At 38.6% G+C, this 15241-nt stretch overlaps 1 protein-coding gene across 4 annotated transcripts in view; it reads left to right on the plus strand.

Moving 5' to 3' along the window:
• The first annotated feature begins 237 nt into the window (after positions 1-237).
• LOC150083694 (uncharacterized) overlaps positions 238-15241 on the plus strand; it is a 72475-nt gene continuing 57471 nt past the window's right edge. For 2 of the 4 annotated variants that reach the window (XM_090378135.1, XM_090378134.1), the window contains exon 1: positions 238-480. The gene's annotated coding sequence lies outside the window, so the exon portion shown is untranslated. The remainder of the gene's footprint in view (positions 481-15241) is intronic. The other 2 variants (XM_090378133.1, XM_090378132.1) reach the window with 2 other exon arrangements.

The following is a 15241-nucleotide window of genomic DNA, read 5'->3' on the forward strand; positions in this document are numbered from 1 at the left end:
TCGAACATCACTGCATGTTTGCTCCTCACCCTAAATTGTCAAATAGGGAGAAAACACATATTGTGTACGCATTTCTTTGTTGTCTGCTTCGAGGCTAAGTGTTGATAGATATCTTTGTTAGTTCAGGCAGCTTGTGGAGGCACGGCATCCATCCACCACTCTCCTCTCTTTCTATTTACGCATCTACACACATACGCTGCAATTCCTATCGATCGTTTTAGCCCTATATGACGGAGATGCGCCTGCGCATAGACAACTCATCGTTGGAAACTTTTTTTTTTTTCCTCCTGTCCGTGTTATTTGTTTGTTCCAAAGGGAGAAAAGGGGCACAAATCTCATTGCGCTCGCACGACGGTCTCACCGTAGGCGGAGTTTGATAGTGAGAGGTAGTCAGCGAGGTTGGAGGTAACCGCTTTCTTCATTTCGACTCTTGCTCGATCTCACTTGGTAACGGCATCTTGAACAAAGAATTGCTACCAGGTAAGTAAGGCTTAAATCTTTGCTAACGTGTAGGTAGGTGGCAACTGTTGGCAGTTTGTGGTGGAATAAGCCAGCGAGGTTTTCATTGTGGCAGCAGATTTGGAAATATCGAGTGATTGTTTACGTGTATTTAAGAAGTGTACGAAAATAAAACTCGAATATTTGAATTGGGTTGAACGATCCATATGGTAGGCAATATGTATGGCGTATTATTATTAGAGGAGAATTGTATTGATACCCGATGGTCAAGGAATTGAAGTTGATATAAAATCTTTGGGTTGAATAATATTAATAAAGTAATGAATTTGATATTAGAAATAAATTAGACAAACATCACTAAGGAAATAGTTTGCATAAGTAAATTGTAGAGCTCCAATATGGGCGAAAGGACACTAGGATATTTCGCACCATTTATTTTAAGTACAGTATGTCTAAAGGGGGGGGGGTTGTCTTTAACCACTTGCACGTCAATCCTTAACACGGACGTTTGCGTGCTAAACCTTTCTATCTATCTGTCCAATATTATATCCGACGCGTATCGCCCACCTGACAGAAGGCATAAATCTTATTCCAACAAGGTACAGGTAACATAAGAGAAGACGTGTTACCACCACGTGATCAAGAGGAAGCGCTTAGGGTATAACAGGTTACATCTCTACCAATGAAAATTCTAGGATGCCTAGATGATAGACGACGCTTTTCATCCTGATATACAACCCATCCTCGCTCTTCTATCCATTCTAAGATTTATCAGTTTCTTTCAGCAACGATGGCGTACCTTTCAGAGCTCCATTAATTTTCTTAATGATTATAATTGTTCTCTTACCATTAATCTTTGTGTCTCCGTCTTTCTCTCACCGTTCTGCTCCGAGCGCTGATGGTATATCAAACTCCAGATTTCATTGTAGTTTTGGTTGATCCATTGTCTTGCTCTCTCTCTCTACGTTTCTTTAATCACTCTATTTTTAAGCATTTTGTTATCCAATGCATGTTGTGTTTCTGGGAGCAAATAACCTCTTCCATTATCCCTCTTTGCTTTTATTTTTTACTATTTCTACGCTTCATTCGTAATCTTTCCCTTTCTCTTTGTGCTCAGTTTGGTCTCCGTGATACAAGCCTTGAGGCGAGTCAAAGAATCACAGACAGAATGTAAGAAAACAAATAGACTGTTTCCCAAAAATCCTCACGTAACAAGGCTTTTCTTTTGAAGAGCAGTAAAAAAAAGAGGAATGAACGAGATATGGAAGATAATCCCGAAATAAATAGCTTCGAAAAGCTCACACGCACAAAAAAACTCTGCTAAAGTGTTGGAGTCCCCGTGGGACTTAATATATCTAGGACCTTGCCAGTGTTTTCTTTTTAAACCTCACCATTAAAACATGAAAGCACACGTTTCCAATAAAATATGAACTACACGGATTATCTGTTACTGCTTACATTTGTGGCTATCAAAAAGGGAGATAAATTTAAATGGAGAATTTTAATTGCAAACTTGACAGTATATAGTCAACACTGTATTTCGATATATGTAAAACGACATTATACACTAATTATTTTTATTTTTAGTCCTGTTTTATTTTACCAAAACAGAGTGATAAAAGGAGTTACATGATTTTACTAATAATATATTAGTAACTGAAAATTTTTAAATCTTAAAAGTTAACCATATGATTTTGATTATATGGTTAAATATTCAACGAAACTGGATTGTTATATTTCCAAAATGATAATGGAAATGCATGCTGTTTGACCTGTAAGGTGCGAAATTAAGATTCTGGATGACAATGACAGACAAAACCAAAAAGTATTATCTCAAGTAGAAGATAACAAATAATAGCCCTTATGGTAGCACACCGGGTGGAAAAAACATGAGTTTGAGTCCCATCGATGAGGGGAAGAATTTTTATGGGGCTTTTTCACAAAGTGGCTGAGTTAGTCAGTCTTAGGCAAGAGCAGCATGATTTTTTTTAATTTCCGGAAAAGCGGGTTTTTCTTCCAGCAAACAGAATGATAACATCGATTGACGAATTAGAGCATGTCTAGGCAAGTTATTACATGTATAAAGTTCTTTCTTGCTCTATCATATAGAGCAGCAAACAAATGAAATGTCAAATGAAGTGTTTCAGGATTTTAACTGCTGCAAAAGCAAGATTTCCGCCTCCATTCTTGTTTGAAAAACAAACAAGAAAATGTTGAAGATGGAGTCAGTTCTGCAAGAAAGATGATGTCAAAAAATCTTCATAAAACTTCATTAAATTTTCACAAGTAGTTCGCTCGACTACAGTCTTATCTGTAATTTTGTGTTCTTTAAAGGACAAAACAAAATTTTGGTTATTCACCCTCTCTTCTTTTATTTCAGAGACCGAAACAGACCCTTTTATGAATATTGAACACAAAGCTGTAAAAGATAATTATTGGTTTTACGTGGTTGGTTGTTATAAGGTTTTAGGAGCATCAGCGACTAAGGCCATATTGCTCTGTGTATATTGTTTGTAAATTTCGTGTGTTCTGAGGTCGATTTTCTGTTTGCTGAGTGAAAAACCCGACTATCCGGGAGAAAAAACCATCTACCCTAGCCTGAGACCAACTAACTCAGCCACATCGTGAAAATGGCCCATAAAAATTCTTCCCGACTCGAACTTAGATCTTTCCACCCGGTGTGGGGGAGAACAGCGATCTTACCATCTGTGCTACCCACGAGGGCCTGCTTTAACGTCATTAATTATGTTTTTAATTTTTTTTGGCATTTTCTAAACTCTCAGATGTTTACATAGGATATTATGGAGATCAGTAAACAAAAAGTCAATAAAGATCAGTCAAATGTCCACAAGCATAAACATGACTAATTTAGCCTATCCTCGAACTCATGGTCCCGCATATTCCCCAACAGACACCCTGGTCTGGCTTCTTGTTTAGCGATTTATTGTGATAGTCACTTTTCATACAGATGCTCGACTTCGACATCAGTGATGTACGGCTCCATCCAGTTACTCACCTTGTACAGTGAGTGATTTTTCCTTTGCATCGACATACGTAAATCTCCTGAGGCGCTCTTCTCTTGACATTGGGGGCTCTGTTCTTAGATCTTTCGCTAAGTACTCTTTGTGAGTTGCTTTTACTGTTGTTTCCGTGGGGACGTTTAGAGATTGACAAAAGAGCGTTTTCTCCTTCAAATGAAAGAACACAACAAAACAGGTTCTGACTTGAGTTGCTCAGCGCTGAAATACTTTAAAGAAACTAGTTTTTTTGTTGTTGTTTTTTTTCAATGTCTTACAATATTTTGGTATTTGGGATTTACGGTATTTTTTATTTAACTCTCTGCCTTTTGATATGTTAAAATCATATGCAGATAAAACAACAGACCCTGCTTGTTTTATCTGCATATCAAATGTTGAATTTCGCATTAACTTCGGAGGGGCACCTGAGTGCTTTTAAGAAGGAAATGCACTTCAATTTGAAAGGTAGAGGCAGTGTCCCATTCACGAAGTTCTGAATAATTAATTTCGATATAAGTCGTTCCAAATTACGTACTTTCGATATAAGTCGTTCCAAATTAAGTATACTTTCGACATAACGCCATTTTACACACACTGGCCAAAAAAATAAGAACGAATCGGGATGCCTTTGTTTCGAGTTCGAGTCCTGTTGATGACGAGAGGAATTTTTATGGGCCTTTTCACAACGTGGCTGAGTTAGTCAGTCTCAGAGATGTTAGCATGGTTTTCCTCTGGAAACTCAGGTTTATCATCCAGCAAACAGAAAATCGACCTCAGAACACACGCAATTTACAGACAGAAGACACGGAGCAATATGGCCTTAGTCACTGTTGCTCCTAAAACCGCACTACCACAATGAGGGGCATCGACCAGTGTAACAGCACATGTAAAAACATGTCCGATAAACGCTGTTTCGACATATACTGACCTGCCATTCATATCCAGACACCCCTCCGTTGATGGTCACGTCCTACGTATCAAACAACTATAAATATGCTAGCAGGCTTTCCGAGGAGACAGCAGTATAATTATGAATGCATGATGCCGCGAATTAACAGACTTCCAGCGCGGAAAGATGATAGGGTGCCATATAAGCAATCTGTTTGGACACGATATTTCAAGGGTACCGAAGATCCTTAGGTCGATGATTGATGATATGATCTACAATGGAAGTAGACTGGTGCCGAAACCGTCAAGAAATGGCCCAGAAAACGCCCGAAGCTGAAGGAACGTAATAGGAGAGCCCTAGAAAGGATCATCCGCTCGGAACACAGGTCAACATTGCCGCAGCACACAAGTCCTCAATGAGAAGATTGGGTCCTATGTCAGCACCAGTACATTGCGCAAGACGCTGCATGACATGGGTTATCATGGTCGTGCAGCCGTACATCAGCCACTAATCACACCGACTAATGCCAAATTTCGTCTAGCTTGGTGTAATGCTAACCGTTCTCCGACCGTAGATCAACGGAGAGCTGTGCTCATCAGTGATGGGTCACTGATGAGCACAGGTGTGGGTATGGAGGATGCCCAGAGAAAGCCACCTGCTTGACTGTTTCGTCCCGACGATGATGTTTGGCAGAGGCAGCGTGATGGCCTGGGACTATTTTTCAGGCGACTGCCAATTGGCCGGGACAATTGGTTATTTTGGACAAAATCATTGATGTTGAGGTCTATATAGACCATGGACATTATAATAATGTTTTACTTATATTGTGGAAGCATGTCCGGGAAGGCCCGTAGCTATATCAGCAGGACAAAGTTCCATGTCATACTGGTCAGAACTATTTGAGGACATGAGCGTGGAAAAGTTGGAGTGGCCAGCCCAAAGCCCCGACCTCAATGGTTCTCTATGCTATAGGTTCTCTATGCTATAGATTCTCTATGCTATAGAGAACCTATAGGTTGAATTCGATCATCAGTTGCGAGTGAGAAGGAGTGCCCGAAAAACAGAGCTGAACTGGTTGCTGCTTTGAAGGCCCAATGGCGGAAAATATCGCAGGCAATTTATAAACAAAAAAAAAAAAATGGTGGAGAGCGTTCCACGGCGATTGTCATAAAGGCTACAGGTTTGAGCACACGTTATTAGTCTTCCTGTAAATAAAGCTTATTTGTATATATGCAGGTGTCCGGATATTAATGGTATGGTAGTATACTTCGACGTTTACAGGATCACATCACCGACGTACGACTACCTGTATCTCATTTTTCACACATCTTCTATCTTTAAATTTAGTGCATGCATTAAATCTAAATACTTCATGGTAGCTTATTCAGTGTTCTGTGCGAATATTTTAAGATTCTTGGATAAATCTTGAACACTTAAATCCGACATTAAAGTGTCAAAATTTTTAGAATATCTTTGTCGAGACTCCATTACTGTGTTCTCTGCAAATGTTTGTTATTCGCCAGCCGCTTCAATATGCGATGAAGCTACGGAGTCTTAATGAAACGTCAACCATTCAGCAACCTACTCAACAGAGATGGTAATAAAACCGAAAGCTGTCTAATGAATTATTTCCTGTCAAGTTTTATCGCAGAGAAGTTTCTAGAGGAACGTGATTATTAATGATCGAAGGGAAAGCATCATTTGGGTGCGATGAGATGGCAGGAAAGAGCACTTGCGCTCATTCCGATCTAAATGTGTTTAGCCAAATTTGATAAAATTTCCCATCAAATGCAGGTCTCCAATGAGAGACTGAGGATCTTTGGAATCTTGTGTGTTTGTTTGTTTGATTGATATTTTCTATGAATTATGTTTATTATCATTGAGTTCTATTAATTTCGATCACATCCAGACGGTGAGAAATATTATTTTAAACAACCAAATTATTAATTTCTACTCAGATTACTTTGTAAACAATTTTTCATTAAGTTTCGACTTGCTTTGGTGACATGTTTAAATCGATTTAATTACTTTTATTTACTGTACAGTAAGGTTGAATTGATTGTACAGTACGATTAAGCTGAGGTGTTTGTATTAGAATATACGAAACCCAGGTTACTAAGATGATGAGGAGTCAGTGCACTGTACTCCTTTTGAAACACCCAATTCGATCCTATTGGCGGGTTAAAAAATCCATTTATTTTCGGGAGAATAAACCAATTAATCTTCGCCGATCATGAAGGAAAATATACATATAAAAATGTTCGCCTCATATCAATGAAATTGCATCCAGAACTTTTGCAGCAAGGTATGTAGCCAATGTGACAAAACTTTATTACAAGTTTGCTTTAAGAATCTCGCCACTAATATGGTAGTTACGATCCACGACCTTCTACACCCTAAGGAAAAAGGCCTAAGTTCGAATCAGATGTGGACGACAGGACTTTTTAAACGTTTTTTTGCACTCAATGTATCTTCAGGTATCAAATTTCGCTCAATGTATTATCAGATATAAAATTTCCCTCACTATATCATCAGATATAAAAAAATACCAACGTAGTTTGCTCATCCCTTTCAATAATTTACCAGTCATTTAAATCAATTCAACTACTCATTGCCAAAATATTAGGTGGAAGCATATTTCAACAATCACACTGGCCGAAAGCAAATTTCCCCAAATCTATCCTGCAACTACCCATTTACACTTTAAATTTATGTCCCCCCTTGTGCGTCATTGGAGAAAGAGTAAGGATGCATTTAGTCTGCTCGACCCATTTTCTCAAGCCTTAACCAATTCAATCAGATCTCGTCGCAGATACCTATTTTCTAGATGAGGCAATTTACATAAATGAAGTCTTTCTTGGTAAGAGTACCCTTTTGTGTCCCTGACTAATCCTGTTACTCTTCTCTGAACCCGTTGCAACAGATCTACATCCTCCCTAAATATGAAACATTCCAGACCTATATGCAGTACTCAAGGTTCGGCCTAAAAGGTAAAAGGTAAACTGCAGCCATTATCAATCCACTGCAGGATGGACGCCTCCTCAACGATTCATATTGAAGGAAATAGACCATAATCTGCCACGCTGGTCCAGTGCAGGTTGGCAGATCGATCGTATTTAGCAGTCAGGGGCTTGAACCCAGGTCTACTCTAAGAGTGTATGCTACAGCACTCCCGCTCCTGACCACGCAGCTACGGCAAGGTTTATACAACTGGCCTATATACAACAAGGTTTATACAACCATTGCCTTATACAACTGGTTAAACACCTTGTCCGTGCTGGAAAAATTCCCGCGTATCACTGGCAGAATCCCATGAACTGTCCTAACACCAGTGTAGCAGCAGCAGCAACAACAACGGTAGCAGTAACAACACTCTTTGTCTTCTCCCACTCAGCCCATCTCTTTATCCATAGAAATAAATTTCCCCTAATGCACACTGCTGCAATTTGTACAGCACTCTTTTTACGGGAAAAACAGAATCAAAAGCTTCTCTGAAATATAAACATAAGATATCAAAATTATATGTTAGCACAGAAAAGCTCCGGGTCTTCGTCCAGAAAACTGGCAAACTTGCCCTACACTCAATTTACAGACATTATATACTTATATAATGATGCCTTATGGCCTGAGCTACCTCGTTGAAAAGTCTTAGTTTTAATAATGCCCTTTTTATGTTTTATAACATTAATTTTGACACTATGTTGTTAACTGAATATGATAATGATCATAAAATGTGATCGTTTATTTTTACAGGATGTGGTTATGAAGGGATGTTACTAAGTTGACTGATTTACAAAATTACATTTTGGATGAGGATAAAAGAATTCGACTATAAATAAATAATAAAAAATAAATACATAACAAAATTTTAATAAATCTAAACTTGTACAAATTTCTTTCTATTTAAAACCATTTTATTGTTGAATATACTGTCTGATCACTTTATTAGAATCAATGAAGAAATGTGGGTTATATTTTAGCGTATTTATGCAAATTTAGGCAAATTAACACAATTATGTGGTGTGTAACGTAATGCAAGAGACGTTAAAGATGTGTTGGGTACCACTAGAAATAGGAAAAGCAAAGGAACTCATCAGAGGTGTGATTATCGGTATGCATCTAGAGGGCATGCTATATATAAAAGAATTTACTTTGGCTCCTTAATATATGTTAATAAAGTTTGTCGTATACGGTTGGTGTATTCCATTGTAGTTATTATGAGCCAGAACTTTCCCAACCCAAGAAGCCAATTTGAAGAATCAGTTTTTTTTTTGTTGTTGTTGGGTTTTCCAAGATGGTTGTTATCTAGGTATTCCAAGAATAGTGAAATGCATAAAGTTCAGTCATTCGAACTTCATAGATTGTATGGAAAAAAATAGTGCAGAATTCCGAGGAAAATGGATAGCTAATGTATAATTGAATGGTAATTCCTCTAATTATATTTAACAATAAAAATAATAAATATATAAGAAGTTCACGCTTTTTGCTTCATACCTCATTCTTCTATTCTAAGAAGCCTATTTTGAAATGCACACGTTTCACTTTCAAAATTTTAACTCTCAATTAGGAATTCTGGAGTGCTCAATTTAAAAAAAAGGGTGACAAGAGTTGATAAACTCTAATTCATTACTTAAACACTATAGTTTCATTCACCAATCGTGTTTGGGATCATTATAAAAAAAACCCTTCAAGAGCCAATACGGTTCGAATCAGAGCTATACACCAATTAAAAACACAAAGGCAGTACTTTTGTTTTCAAACTCCTAGAGGTTGGCATCTTCAATTGATATCCTTCTGCTGTAATTGTTTCTGCTACAACGATCGCTGATGCCGAAAGTTAATTAGCTATCCACTCTATCATAATAAGGGACTCTCCATCGACAAAATATCTTTTAATTCCTTGAATGAGATACAAAAAAAAAAAAAAATCTACATCTTATTAAGGCGGGGGGCGTACGCAACGGTGTCATTTATTTCCTACTATTACCACCCAGGAGATAGCTACTATCTTAAAACATCTGTTTATATTTATCGAGGAAAGGAGGGGGGGTGAAAATCTATTCTTCAGTAATGTCAAAGAAGTATGAACTCCAGAAATGCGCATGTCGATCCATAAGATCTCTTCGTGGTACTAATATTAAAGACAAATATTACGTTTTCCCTGGGCTGCAATACGCTTTGTATTCATGCAGGGTTTCAATGACTGATTCGCTGACAAGAAGCTGTATAAATGAGTCCCCTTTGTTATCCTTTCGTGGTAATGGTTGCTAGGCAACAAAGAGACAGAATGGAGAAGGGCAGACGCACAAAGATCGACCATGGGCAATAAAGATATGGCACAACAGCATTCATAAACACGTCTAATAATTACAGTTAGAGACTGTAGTAGAACAAACACACCATGGCAATCCGACAAGCTGTTTATCTGTTTAGGAGATACGCAGATGGTTTGAGTTTGGAGACGCTGGTAAAGTTACTCCATTCATTTCAACGAATTTCTGAAAAGGAGCATCTATCTTGAGAGAAAAGGTGCAATACAAATAAAAAAATATAAGGTTGAATTTCAACTTTTACGTTAAAAGCAGTTTGTCAATACCAGCCTTGTTTAGTAGTAAACATAAATGATCCGGTCTTCGTATTTTATCTTATATTTTTCTACAATGACTTACCAAAATATTAGAGTGAACAGTCGCAAGCGAGTTTGTCCTTCTTCAGTAGTGATATGGAGAGGCATCGACAAAGTTATTCAAGATCTACAGACCATTACCAAAAGTCAGTAAGCAGGCGGGGAATTCGGCATACTAAAAATTCTCCTAGAATAGCCATTATGCGGTAAATTCGAATTATGTGTGAAGTGAAAATAAAAAATCTTAACGACGAAGTAAGAAACTGATTTTCCAAGTCTCTCGAGGTATTTTAATTTTCGTAATTATATTCAGATATCGTTATGAAATTTGGATATGGCTGGTTGTGCTATTTTAATATTTTCCGGAGCAACGTATATTGATATGCAGGGTGTTTCAGTTAAACGTTTCAGAACTTCTAAGAGGGGTAGGGTACATGCTGACAACTCGAAATCATATAGCAATGTGGGGTCGGAAATGCTTTCCTGAAGCGGTGTTGTACACAGAAGCACCATAAAAAGAAAAGAGACCGTAAGTGAGAAATCGTTTTAATAATACATGAAAAGAAGCAAAAGGTACATGGATTAAAGTAAGTGTTCGAAGTTTCTTCCACGGGCTACAATGCACGCCTCACATCTCCGATGCATGGACATCCGAACATTCTGGAATACTCCAGGCGAATTTCGAATTTCTTCGGCAGCTACTGCGATTCTTGCAACCAGCTCCTCAGCATTGTCAACAGGGGTGTCATGGACTAGCGATTTCATATAACCCCAGAAATAAAAATCAAGACATGATAGGTCGGGTGACCGAGCAGGCCAACGCACGGGACCACCACGTCCGATCCACTGTTGACCAAATGTGACATCCAGGTAGTTACGAACATCTCCGCTATAATGGGCAGGGGCTCCATCGTGTTGGAACCACATTGTCTGTTGCATCGATGCAGAAATCTGTTCATCTCTCAAAAGTTGTGGCAATACTTGCTGCAGAAAGATCAAGTAGATAGGTCCGGTTAGACGACACGGTAACAGGTAAGGTCCGATGAGGTGATCTCCCATAATACCGGCCCATACATTGACCGAAAATCGAATCTGTGCTGCACGACGTCGTATTGCATGCGGGTTCTCGACCGCCCAGACATGGTCGTTATGCGTGTTGAAAATTCCTTCCCTTGTGAAGGATGCCTCATCGGAAAACAACACTTCAGCAGGAAAAAGGGGATTTGTAGCACATTTTCCAAGGTACCACTGTGCGAAAGCAATACGAGGTTGAAGAAACTTCGAACACTTACTTTAATCCATGTACCTTTTGCTTCTTTTCATGTATTATTAAAACGATTTCTCACTTACAGTCTCTTTTCTTTTTATGGTGCTTCTGTGTACAACACCGCTTCAGGAAAGCATTTCCGACCCCACATTGCTATATGATTTCGAGTTGTCAGGATGTACCCTACCCCTCTTAGAAGTTCTGAAACGTTTAACTGAAACACCCTGTATAGCTATTATACACTAAGTAGCCATTTTATTAGGTGCACCTGCCGCCCACCTTTTGGCCCTCAGAACATCCTGGATTTATCGTAGCACAGACTCAACCAGGTATCGCGAGCGTGTCACCAGGATGCTGGTCCATGCTGACTCAGTTCATTCCCACAATTGTTGCTTGGATGGTTGTGGATCTCTATTCCGAAGAGCTCATTCTATCTTATCCCACAGGTGTTCAACTGGATTGAGATCTGGTGATTGATGAGGCCATCAGACTAGGCCAAATTGAGTCTCATGTTCTTTGAACCAGTTCAGTACGATTCTGACCCTGTGACATGGTGCATTATTCTACTGGAAGAATCCATTGGTAGATGAATACACTGCAGCCATGAAAGGATGCACCTGGTTAGAAACAATTTCCAACCAAACCAGGCAGGACACCTATCAGGACGAATCGATGGATTCATGCTGTTTTCGACATAGCCTGGTCCTTCTGAGCGAAACAGCAGGAACCGCGATTCGTCAGACCAGGTAACGTTTTCTCAATCTTCCACTGTCCAGTGTTGGTGTTTACTGAGCACATGGAAAGACTTAACATTTTTTTTTTTAAGATTTACAGAAGGGAATGACACAGGGCGATTCAAAATTCAACATTACTTTATCATTTTACTAGACACACAGCACATGTTCATAATTAAACATCCACGATGATCGGATTTTTATTTTTCAAACTTTTTAAAAAAAGATTTTAGGTGCATTATCGACTTAGACCATATTGCCCCGTATAAATTATGTCTGCAAGCTGCATGTTCTATGGTCGAATTGCTGTTTGCTGGATGACAACCCAAGTTTCCGGGAAGATAAAACCATGCTACTCTCGCTTGATACCAACTAACTCCGCGACGTGGTGAAATAAGACCCCGTAAAAATTCCTCGCGTTATTGACGGGATTCGAAGTCAGGTCTTTTCCACACGGTGTGGGGAGAACAGTGGGCTATCTTTCATACTGAATGTAAGGAGTGGTACTGTATACACCATGAACTTCACATATTGGAAGAATTAAATGTCGATATCGAATCAGAAATTTCAATAACTGTTCCAACACTATATCTAGTCTCATCAGTCGTGGTAAAAAAGTTTGTGCTAAAATTTGGGAAGGAGGACACTGTCACCATTTCTCTGTTGCAATTTCTGCTGTAATCATGTTTATAATAATAAAATAATAATAATAATTAAAATAAAACTTACTGTAACATCTACATAATCATATTTATAACAATAAATATGATTATAATAGAGTTTTATTTTCAGAAATTTCAAGTTCAGTTTTATTTTATAAGATTGAATTTGAAAATAAAACTGAAAATATACTAAGGGTTGTGTATCTTTTGAATCCCTGTAGTTGGATGTCTTGTGCGTAAAATGCCTGGGCGTGCTATTTTATCAGGAATTAAACATTCCCAAGTAGCAAACGGCAACGTGCTGGAGAGATGGAAGCCCAGACGTGATTCTGGGCCAAGAAACGACCAGGTAGGCGTATATTACTGACCGAGAAGAGTCGATACACCTTGAGACGGTTGTTTACCTCATCTTGCTATCAAACTCTAGAGAATCCGAAGCAGCTACAGGCAATCCTGTAAGTGGCTTCTACGACATATACAGAGATGCATCTGTGAATATTCTTGGAAGAACCACAGTCCATAAGCTTTTGATAACAAAAACAAATGCACACCATCGATTGGCATGGTCAGGAGTCACATTATATGCACTTCCACGCATATGGACGTGTCTGGATATGGAAGTTGCCTGGGTAACGCTTACTACTTGATGTGTTGTTGGGTGGAGGAGGAGGAGGAGGAGAGAATGTAATGGTCTGGGAGTGTTTCCCGTAGTATGGAACCGTGAATGATGAACTAAATTGATGTTCTGTACGATTCTGTGTGCTCTACATTGTGACAATTGTAAGGAAGTGGCCTTCATCTTCCGATAGGATAATGTAACATCATCCGATAGGATAATGTTACAAAGCAAAGATTACGAATATTGTGGTTTTATAAATAAAAATATTTCGTATTAGGGTTATCCGAACGAGCAAAGTCATCCACCTATGGGTAATCTGTCCGTAAATTGCGTGTGTTCTCTGGTCCGTTTGATTGTTTTGCTGCGAGAAAAAAAAACCCGGGATCCCAGGATAAAAAAAAAAAAAAAAAAAAAAAATTGATTGCTATCCTCGCCCGAGCATTTTTAGTTTGGACTGGAACGCAAAATTAAGGGGTAACAAGAAGGCTCTCTCTTCCTTTGCGGGACTCAAGAATGCTTTAAAGGTTTTGCCGCGAAGCAGAGAAATAATCATTACGACCAAAGATGAGCGAATACGTTATTAATTTTTTTTAATAAATACGTTTGTTCATAACTACAACTGTTCCACGATTTTTGGTAAGATAGTGTATTTAATAAAATGGTAGGGGAAGGTATTTTAATGTTTACCGAGTATGATTCTAGATGGACAATGTGTATAATTCAAAGCAAACTAGAGGAGTGATGAAGATCGATGCTAAGAAAAAGGATTTTTTTTTTTTTTTTTTGGCTGTCTTATTCTCAAAGACCAACCCTCTTCTTTCCGCTACCAGAAACCTGTTTTTCTACCATTTCCTCATTTCTCTGTACTCTCTTTTGTTTCTTTAAGAATGTGCAGCTCTTCCTGTAGGTGGATGGGATGAAGTTGGTGCAATTAATTAAACGTCTCATGTCCAACAAAGAGCCTCTTTTGTTCGAGGTGTCATGCCAAAGTGTGCCAGGTTTCGCTTTCCAGCGGGTGTATTGTTCAGCCAACTGAACAGAGTATCTAAAGGAATGACTGCGTTCCCAAAGCGTTCTATTTATAGAAATGAAAGGGATGGGTTGTAAGGACGATGTCAACGAAGCACAGCGGAATTACTGTATGAAGTTATCTCTTGATGAAAAGACAAAAGGATTCTGCTAGTGGAATTGTAGAAATTCATAATTTTCGATAGCAATAATCTGAGTGATACGCCCCTCACGATTACAATTTTACTCTTTTGGTGTCCTCGAGTGCTCTCCAGAGCAGCTAGAAGAATTCGAATCCTGTCAATGACTCGAGGAATTTTTATGGGCTTTTTTCACAACGTGGTTGAGTTAGTCAATCTCAGGCAAGTGTTGCATATTTCTTTTCCTCTCGGCAACTAGGGCTTTCCTTCCAGCAAGCAGGCATATGGACCTAGGAATTCAAGAAAGTTACAGATACAATATATTGTCGCCTCATAGCCTCAGTTGCTTTGGCGTTTAGTAGAAACGCACCCTTTTGTCTGCTAACTGCGACAATCACAAGCAGGGTTGGGTTATCTTCCAGAAAGCCAGAAAGCGGTTCTAAGTTCATCATATCGAAAAGCTTTAAACGAGAGTTTTTATTAATTTTTTTTTTATTCGCGAAGCTGGATTTCTTCGACTAAGAAATCCAGCTTCGCGAATAATATTTTACAAGACTGTAAGGTTTAATTGCTAGTTCTTTGTTACAATTGCTCTGGCATCTAAATCAGATTGGCATGACATTCGACAAAGGCACAGTACGACGCAGTCTCGATTATTATGGATGCTTAACTATCAACAGAATTATTTTAGGAAACGAATCTAAGAGGATTCGATTATTATAGATGCTTACACAGCGAACTACATGTAAAGTTCGTATAGGAGAATATTAAAGGTACCAGGAGATAATATCTTTATTAATTTTTCATTCAACATCGAAAT

This window comes from Mastigoproctus giganteus, chromosome 7 (assembly GCF_048544385.1).
Source record: "Mastigoproctus giganteus isolate SK-2022 chromosome 7, ASM4854438v1, whole genome shotgun sequence".
NCBI classification, from domain to species: domain Eukaryota; kingdom Metazoa; phylum Arthropoda; class Arachnida; order Uropygi; family Thelyphonidae; genus Mastigoproctus; species Mastigoproctus giganteus.